General features: G+C 48.8%; 1 long non-coding RNA gene across 1 annotated transcript in view; it reads right to left on the bottom strand.

The window, feature by feature from the left end:
• LOC105542924 overlaps positions 1-6,894 on the bottom strand; it is a 39,582-nt gene extending 32,688 nt beyond the window's left edge. Inside the window, exons 1-2 of the long non-coding RNA XR_001006553.1 lie at positions 6,823-6,894; positions 4,931-5,526 (exon numbers count right to left, since the gene is read on the bottom strand). This is a non-coding gene — a long non-coding RNA (uncharacterized LOC105542924). The remainder of the gene's footprint in view (positions 1-4,930; positions 5,527-6,822) is intronic.
• Between the last annotated feature and the right edge of the window lie 2,908 nt (positions 6,895-9,802).

The following is a 9,802-nucleotide window of genomic DNA, read 5'->3' as shown; positions in this document are numbered from 1 at the left end:
CTGCACTCCAGCCTGGGTGACAGAGCAAGACTCTGTCTCAAAAAAGAAAGACAGACAGACAGAAAGAAAGAAAGAAAGAAAGAAGGAAAGAAGGAAAGAAAGAAAGAGAAAGAGAGAGAGAGAGAGAAAGAAAGAAAGAAAGAAAGAAAGAAAGAAAGAAAGAAAGAAAGAAAGAAAGAGAAAGAGAGAGAGAGAGAGAAAGAAAGAAAGAAAGAAAGAAAGAAAGAAAGAAAGAAAGAAAGAAAGAAAGAAAGAAAAAATTTAAAAAATAAAAATATAAAAATTAAAAAATCAACCAGGTGTGGTGGCACACACCCATAGTCCTAGGTATTTGGGAGGCTGAGGCGGAAGGATCTCTTTAACCTAGGGGTTCAAAGCTGCAGTGAGCTATGATCACACCACTGCACTCCATCCTGGGCAACAGAACAAGACCCTATCTCTAAAAAAATTTAAAAATAGGCCAGGCGTGGTGGCTCACACCTGTAATCCCAGCACTTTGGGAGGCCAAGGCGGGTGGATCACCTGAGGTTGGGAGTTTGAGACCAGGCTGACCAACATGGAGAAACCCCGTCTCTACTAAAAATACAAAATTAGCCAGGCGTGGTGGTGTGTGCCTATAATCCCAGCTACTCGGAAGGCTGAGGCAGGAGAATCGCTTGAACCTGGGAGGCAGAGGCAGAGATTGCAGTAAGCCTGGGCAACAAGAGTGAAACTCCGTCTCAAAATAAATAAATAAATAAAATTTAAAAATAAATAAAATAAAATAAACCAAAATGGCTAATATGGTCAATTTTTTTACAAAAATAAATATTTTGGCCGGGCGCAGTGGCTCACGCCTATAATCCCAGCACTTTGGGAAGCCAAGGCAGGCGGATCACATGAGGTCAGGAGTTCAAGACCACCCTGGCCAACATGGTGAAACCCAGTCTCTATTAACAATACAAAAATTAGCCAGACATGGTGGCACGCCTCTATAGTCCCAAATACTCAGGAGGCTGAGGCAGGAGAATTGCTTGAATCCAGGAGGTGGAGGTTGCAGTGAGCCAAGTTCCCGCCACTGCACTCCAGCCTGGGTGCCAGAGTGAGACTCTGTGTCAAAAAGTAAAATAAAATAACAGAGAGAAAGACAGAGGCCAAATAGGCAAATACGGTAAAAAGTTTATCTTTGTTGAATCTAGGTGGTCAATTATGTGCATATTCTTTCTAACTTTATGTTTGAAATTTTCCATAATAATAAGTTTGAAAACTAGATGGAGATGTAAAGACAGGGCCTCTCAGCTGATGGTGTTTGCCCAGTTGGTTCCCTCTCTTGGTCTTCTGCCCAGATATTGGCCCCACTGCTATTCCAGCCTGGATCCCCTGAGGCTTGAATGAACTTAGGGACTGGCTCGGCACCTAGAATCGCACCAGGAAACACTGGATCTGGGGCTGGACAACTAAGGCAGGATTCTTAATTGGTATATTAGAGATGAAGACAAACATCTCTCCCATAAGGGCAGCCCTTGGGAGACACAGCCCCTACACAGAAAAGCAAGAGTCCCTCCTCAGCATTTCTCCCAGTGTGAAGAGGAACACAGTAAAAGGATTAACAGCAAGGATGGATCCAGAATTTAGAGCCATTTACAAGGGTACAAAATCATTCCTGGCTACAAAGGGTAAAAATTAGAAAAAAGGGTAAAAAGAGAAAATAGCGTGGTGGCTCACGCCTGTAATCCCAGCACTTTGGGAGGCCAAGGTGGGTGGATCACTTGAGGCCAGGAGTTCAAGACCATCCTGGCCAACACAGTGAAACCCTGTCTCTACTAAAAATACAAAAATTAGCTGGGTGTGGTGGCGCACGCCTATAATCCCAGCTACTAGGGAGGCTGAAGCAGGAGAATCGCTTGTACAAAGGAGGCAGAGGTTGCAGTGAGCCGAGATTGTACCACTGCACTCCAGCCTGGGGACAGAGTGAGACTCCATCTCAAAAAAAAAAAAAAAAGAGAGAGAGAGAGACATAAAAGAATAAAAGGTTAGCCAGGAGTGGTGGCTCACATCTGTAATCCCAGCACTTTGGGAGGCCAGCGCGGGCTGATCACCTGAGGTCCAGAGTTCCCGACCACCCTGACCAACATGGCAAAACCCCGTCTCTACTAAAAATACAAAAATTAGCCAGGCATAGTGGTGGGCGCCTGTGATCCCAATTACTTGGGAGGCTGAGGCAGGAGCACCACTTGAACCCGGGAGTCGGAGGTTGCAGTGAGCCAAGATCGTGACATTGCACTCCAGTCTGGATGACAAGAGCAAAACTCCATCTCAAGAAAAAAAAATCAGAAGATAAAAAGGTTAAAAATGAGGCCAATGTTCTCCAAGTCAATTAATAGACTTAGCACAATTTCCATAAAACATCAATGAACAGTTTTATAGAACTTGACAATATTATTGTGTAACTCATATGGAAAAGGAAGTAGAGGCTGGGCAACATAGTGAGACCCCATCTCTACAAAAAATAAAAAATTAGCCGGGTTTGGTGACACACACCTGTTGTCTCAGTTACTTGGGAGGCTGAAGTCAAGGGGAATCCCTTGAGGCCAGGATGTCAAGCCTGCTGTGAGCTATGATCATGCCATTGCACTCCAGCATGGGTAACGCAGTGAGACCCTGTCCCAAAAAAAAAAGAGAAAAAATGGCAAAAATAGACTTAAAGAATTCTTTTTTTTTTTGAGACGGAGTCTCTCTCTGTTGCCCAGGCTGGAGTGCAGTGGCGCAATCCAGGCTCACTGTAACCTCCGCCTCCTGGGCTCAAACCATTCCCGTGCCTCATTCTCCCAAGTAGCTGGGATTATAGGTGCCCGCCACCATGCCCGGCTAATTTTTATATTTTTTAGTAGAGACAGGGTTTCACCATATTGGCCAGGCTGGTTTCGAACTCCTGACTTTGTGATCCACCCACCTCAGCCTCCCAAAGTGCTGGAATTACAGGCGTGAGCCACTGTGCCTGGCCAAGAACATTTTTTGAGGATCATAAGCTCCTTTAGGAGGAGAGCCACGCCTGGTTTGCTATTTCCCCACCAGAACCCCCACCTCTATCACAGGGTCTTACACAAAACAGGTACTCGAAAAAAGAAAACTTTAAAAATTCATCAGTTCTTGATTCCTTCATCTAAGCTGGTGCAAATGGCTGAAGGAGAGACGGGTGAGATCTAGGCCTTTGGACATTTGACTGCATCACAGATGCTGAGACAAAACCCACCCACCAGGAGACTGCTTGAATTTTCACTAGAACGCCAGCCCTAGCCTTGGAGTTAAGGCTTGAGGCTACGAGTTTAAGCCCAGCCTGGGCAACATAGGCATACCCCTTCTCTAGAAAAAATAAAAATAAAAAATTAATCAGGTGTGGTGGTGCACATCTGTAGTCCCAGGCAGTCAGGAGGCTTGCCTAAGCCCAGTAGTTTAAGACTGCAATGAGCTATGATTGTGCTATTACACTCCAGCCTGGGAAAAAGAGCCAGATCCTGTCTTAAAAAAAAAAAAATGGTTAAAGCCAAGTCGGGTGGCTCACGCCTGTAATCCCAGCACTTTGGGAAGCTAAGGCAGGTGGATCACCTGAGGTCAGGAGTTCAAGACCAGCCTGGCCAACATGGTGAAACCTCGTCTCTATCAAAAATACAAAAATTAGCCAGGCGTGGTGGCCCTTGCCTGTAGTCCCAGCTACTCGGGAGGCTGAGGCAGGAGAATCCCTTGAACTCAGGAGGCGGAGGTTGCAGTGAGCTGAGATCATGCCACTGTACTCCAGCCTGGGGGACAGAGTAAGACTTGGCTCAAAAAAAAAAAAAAAAGGGCTGGGCGCGGTGGCTCACGCCTGTAATCTGAGCACTTTGGGAGGCCGAGGTAGGCGGATCACGAGGTCAGGAGATCGAGACCATCCTTGCTAACACGGTGAAACTCCGTCTCTACTAAAAATACAAAAAACAAAATTAGCTGAGCATGGTGGCGGGCGCCTGTGGTCCCAGCTACTTGGGAGGCTGAGGCAGGAGAATCACTTGAACCCAAGAGGCAGAACTTGCAGTGAGCCGAGGTCACGCCACTGCACTCCAGCCTGGGCGACAGAGTGAGACTCCATCTCAAAAAAAAAAAAAGAAAAAGAAAAAGAAAAGTTTAAAACAATAATAAAAATGGAGATTTTAATAGCGCCTCCCTCATTAAATAATCCCATAGGATAAAGCATGTAAAACATCTGCCAAAATGCATGATACATATATAGCAGGCACTCAAGAAAGAATAGCTGGTATTATTCTTGTTATTATTGCAACTATAGTTGACAAAGCCTTTGTAAGTACAATCTACGAGAATAAATTTCTTAAGGCTAACTTTCTCAAATATAACAATTCCACTATCACCTTTGAAATCCATTTATCAGTCCACTTGGTTCATTTTCCCATGTTCTTTAGGTTGAAGGGAAAAATGGGAGATGTTTTACAGAATTTTTTTTTTAATGGAGTCTCGCACTGTAGCCAGGTTGGAGTGCAGTGGCACCATCTCAGTCCACTGCAACCTCTGCCTCCTGGGTTCAAGCGATTCACCTGCCTCAACCTCCCAAGTAGCTGGGACTACTGGTGTGCACTACCACGCCCGGCTAATTTTTGTATTTTTAGTAGAGATGGGGTTTCACCATGTTGGCAAGGATGGTCTCGATCTCTTGACCCCATGATCCACCCGCCTCGACCTCCCAAAGTGCTGGGATTATAGGTGCGAGCCACCGCGCCAGCCTTGACAGAATTGTTGTCGGAGAGTTCTATTAAGTTTGGCCTCACCAATAGGTGGCTCTATTCGGATAAGGACTAAGTCATCCATTATCTCTGTATTCCTTTGGGTCTAGCAATGTCAGTCACAGAGTAAGTGCTCAAAGAAACGTTTAAATGGAATCCACCTGAAGCCCAAGAGCACTTACCTTATATAAAGCAGAGCTCAGGGAGCCTCCCTGGGAGGTACAAGGTGGAGGAACCATTAATCCCACAGAAATCTGAACAGGAAATGCTCAAGAAGATGGTATGCTGGAGCCTCTGCCCTTTGCAACCCCTGACCTGCAAGAGGCAACTCCCAGAGCTTCCCTAAGATAAAAGTTTTAACTGGTGCCTCAGCCCGGGCATCTGGGTTTGGGAAAAAGACAGCAATTCAAGTTGGCTGTCTGACCAACCACCGTTAAGGGGTAGTTTTTTTTTTTTTTTCATACAGAGTCTCGCTCTGTTGCCCAGGCTGGAGTGTGGTGGCACGATCTCAGCTCATTGCAACCTCTGCCTCCCAGGTTCAAGCAATTCTCCTGTCTCAGCCTCCCGAGCAGCTGGGACTACAGGCACCTGCCACCACGCCTGGCTAATTTTTCTATTTTTAGTAGACACGGGGCTTCACCTTGTTGGTCAGGTTGGTCTCAAACTCCTGACCTCAGATAATCCACCCGCCTCAGCCTCCCAAAATGCTGGGATTACAGGCTACAGCGTGAGCCAACACACCCCACCTAAGGGGAGATTTTATTGGGTTACCTAGTCCCTGGAGAAGGAAATGGGCTATAGTCAATGAAATTAGCATTCTAAAAGCAAGAGAATCTGTAAAGTAGAAAAGGACCTTGAGATGGGAGCCTGCGGTTTACACGGGAAGGCCCAGACTTGGTCCAGTCTGGCCCAAGACCACCTAACTTGTCAGTGGCAAAGCTGGGATGAATAAAAGCTCAGCTTCCTGACTCCCTGTCCCCAGTTCTTTCCACCACTCCAGTCAGCCGCTCCCAATCCCTCTGCTAAGCCGACCCACCTACAGACAGTGTCGCTGTCCCTCATTCCCTGAATCTCTTACTCCATCCCCTACAGCCTTTTCCATCTTTCCTGCCTTCCTAGCGCTATAGCGTTGGCAGGGCAGAGTGCTCAGAGACCAGCAAGCTGGGATGTGGGGTCTTCCTGAGGTGGTGCAGGATTTTTTGGCTGCTTAGAGGAGGAGCAGGGCAGGCATCTGCAAAAGGCATCTGCATTTCTTACACAGTCCCTAACTGCCAGGCCCAGTGCCAGATCGCAGACCCTTTGTCAACAGAGATGCCCTGGCTTTGTAAATCAAGAGGGAGGCAGAAAAAGTCCTCTAGCAACACAGACTGGCCTCTGGGGCAGGCGGGAGAGGGAATTGTCTGTGAAAGTTCTCATTTAAACAAACAAACAACAGGATGAAAATAATAAGCTAGACAAAGAGCCAAGGGGGAACAGCAAGCAAACTCCTGAAATGGCACTGTAATTAAAGCATAGCTGCCTTCCAGATTCTCAAGTGCTGGGATGGGCTGGGGGGTAGATGGGTTTATTAACCTGGTCAAAAGACATCAGGGCAAATTAAGCTATATCCCAGCCTTGCCTCCAAACAATTTAGCATGCAAATGAGACATGCTAAATTTGCATCTGGGGCATGAAGGGGACCAATAAGTAACCTGCACAAGTCTTGGGCGTTTGGAGAGAAGAATCCAAACTGGCCACCGCGAAGCGAGGCACTGGGGAACGCAGAGCAGGGGGTGGGGTTGCTATCCTGTTTCACCAGAGACGATTTTTTTTTTTTGTTTGGTCCAGGCTGATCTCGAGGCTAGGAGCTAGCTGACTGGCCCTCCAGGACCATGCCAGTTCACATATGAGAGTACACCAGACTTAGGCCCAGGAAGATTTACATGAGTTTGTGCCACTATTAACCCCGGGAGATGCCTACCCAATCAGAGCCATTGCGCCAAGGCAAGGAGGGCATTGCCAGGGTGTTTGCATGACAGAAACTAGCATATGGGCTCAAGAGAAACCTTTCTGGGTGGGGGAGGGAGGGCCATACCCACATGAATCACTCTCTGATGGTTTTGCTTTGGTTTCAGAACCTGTGGCTAAGGCAGAAGGACCAGGAGGGCCCCTGGCCGCGTTGCTTTTTCTCCTCCCAGCTGCTTCTGTCTCTCTCTCAGGCTCCTGGAAACAAAACAGCTGAGCAGATAAACAAGTCACCACCTGCTCCCTCCTCCCCCGTGACACCGCCCCTGTCCCCAAGTCCCACCCCTTCTTCTTGCACTCTCTCCCTCCATTCCTCCCTGAAGCCAAACTTCCGGCAGCAGCTGCAGCTGCTCTCCCCCTCCCGTGCCTGCCTCCCAGCACAGCACAGCCCAGCACAGTCCCCTGCAGCAGCCCCTGCCCCACCAATGGCAAATGAGGAACATGTGTACAGAGCCCTGGGCTCTCCCTCCTCCTGAGGCCATTGCCAACAAAACACTTGTGCTTTCTGAAAGTAAGATGTGGAGCTCTGGAGTCCCCAAGGAAAACGGGTTTATGGCATCCGCCAGCCCTGGAGCCAGTGAGTGTCTGGCCCCTTGGCCCAGAGCCCCACTGCCAGGCACAGGCAAACAGGGAGGAAGGGGTTAATCTGAGCAGAGGAGGCCAGGGGGCGCCCAGCTCCATTCCCGACTGCAGGGGACGGTCATCCCCGGGATGGAGGTCAGCAGGAAGCAGCTCAGAGAGGCCAGGAGGCCAAGGCCCAGTTTAAACCCTGAATGAAGGCCACCTTTTCAGTAGCATGCACACATGTGCGTGCACACACAGATACACACTCGTACACACACGTTACCATGCACATGGTATCCTCTTATTAACAACGCTAAGGTTGCCACAACAGACTCTGGGTTTGGTGTCAGAAGCCCTGCATCAGCGCTGTTTAATAAGTCCCCAGTGTCCATGGTAGGCACTATGGAGGCCCAAACTGTTGGGGAGGGGAACCGCAGAGTGCCTCCTCCCAGGGAGGGGTGTGTGTGCCAGGAGCTGGGTGGTGGAGCTCCCCCAGAGGTTTTCTTGGCAGTTTAGAGTTTAGCTCTGGGTTAGTAGGGCTCACCTTAGTTCTGAGGCATGTAAGTAAAGACACTGCAATTAGGAAGGGGATGGGGCAGGAGACCAGCCTGTCTTCACCCCCAAGCTTCCATATGTCTTTCTTACTTTTTTTTTTTTTTTGAGATGGAGTCTAGCTCTGTCACCCAGGCTGGAGTGCAGTGTTACGATCTCAGCTCACTGCAGCCTCCGCCTCCCAGTTCAAGTGATTCTCCTGCCTCAGCTTCCCAAGTAGCTGGGATTACAGGTGCCCACCACCACGCACAGCTAATTTTTGTATTTTTAGTAGAGACGGGGTTTCACCATGTTGGCCAGTCTGATCTTGAACTCCTGACCTCAAGTGATCCGCCTGCCTCAGCCTCCCAAAGTGCTGGGATTACAGGCATGAGCCACCGTGCATGCCTGGCCCTTTCCTTTCCTTTCCCTTTCCTTTCCTTTTCTGAAACAGAGTCAGCCAGGCACAGTGGCTCACACCTATAATCCCAGTACTCTGGGAGGCCGCGGTGGGTGGATCATGAGGTCAGGAGTTCAAGACCAGCCTGGCCAACATAGTGAAACCCTGTCTCTACTAAAATACAAAAAATTAGCCAGGCATGGTGGTGTGCACCTGTAGTCCCAGCTACTTGGGAGGCTAAGGCAGGGGAATCACTTGAACCTAGGAGGTGGAGGTTGCAGTGAGCCAAGATCATGCCACTGCACTCCAGCCTGGTGACAGAGCGAGACTCCATCTTAAAAATAAAATAAAAATAAAAATAAAATAAAAAAAGAAACAGAGTCTTGGCCGAGCACGATGACTCATACTTGTAATCCCAGCACTTTGGGAGGCAGAGCAGGAGGATCACTTGAACCCAGGAGGCGGAGGCTGCAGTGAGCCAAGATCACACCACTGCACTCCAGCCTGGGCGACAGACAGAGTGGGACTCCATTTCAAACACAAAAACAAAAAAAGAAAAAGAAGAAAGAAAGAAAGAAAAAGAAACAGTCTCGCTCTGTCTCCCAGGCTGGAGTGCAGTTGTGTGAGCTTGCCTCACTGCAGCCTTGAACTCCTGGGCTCAAGGAATCCTCCCACTTCAGCCTCCTGAGTCTATAGGTGCACACCACCACACCCAGCTAATTTTTAAGTGTTTTGTAGAGACGGGGGTCACCCTATTTGCCCAAGCTGGTCTCAAACTCCTGGCCTCAAGCGATCCTCCTGCCTTGGCCTCCCAAAATGCTGAGATTACAGTTGTGAGCCACGACGCCCAGACCACATTTCCCCAGAACTCTATCTTTCCTGCTTGTGGACAAGGCAGGGGATGGATTTGGTGTTTGAGAAAGACAAATACACTTTTAATTTGCTGACTGTCTCATACCTGTCTGCACAGCCCGCCTCTGAGGAAGACCTGGTCTTCCTTCACTTCACTCTGCAGGAAGTGATGAGTGGCTATGGGAAGAAATACGGTGGCTAGGGGAGGGGCGAAGGAGAAGCACCTGCAGTAGAGCAGGCTGGCTGGAGAGTGAGGCCACTGCCCACTAGTGACTCCCCCGAGGGTGCTGCCTTGGTGGGCTTCCCCACTCTGGCCTTTTGTCACCTTGTTTGCTGAATCCAGGTAAATTTTTTCATCAAATTGGAAAGCAATTCCGGGTAGTGGGAGTCAGATGTGTCCCTGCCCTTGCTGTTGCTAATGAGCTGTATGACCTTAGCTGAGCCATTTGATCTCTCCGCAACTGTTCCTCGGGCTGTGAAACGTGAGGGTTGGAGTCTCTGAGTTCTAAGGTCCTTTTCGGCTGTAAGTTCTAAGGCCTGTGAATACCACAGTGTGATTAAGCCAGCTGGGTGGTGGTGAGGGCCTTGTAAGTTTGGGTCTCACTGCACTGCAAGCCAGCGGTAGAATTCTCCACGTCTTTGTTAAGAACTCTTGGGGCCGGGCGCGGTGGCTCACGCCTGTAATCCCAGCACTTTGGGAGGC

Source organism: Mandrillus leucophaeus, unplaced genomic scaffold (genome assembly GCF_000951045.1).
Source record: "Mandrillus leucophaeus isolate KB7577 unplaced genomic scaffold, Mleu.le_1.0 Scaffold270, whole genome shotgun sequence".
NCBI classification, from domain to species: Eukaryota; Metazoa; Chordata; class Mammalia; order Primates; family Cercopithecidae; genus Mandrillus; species Mandrillus leucophaeus.
The sequence above is the reverse complement of the archived record's forward strand: the minus strand, read 5'-3'. Positions and strand labels throughout refer to the sequence as shown.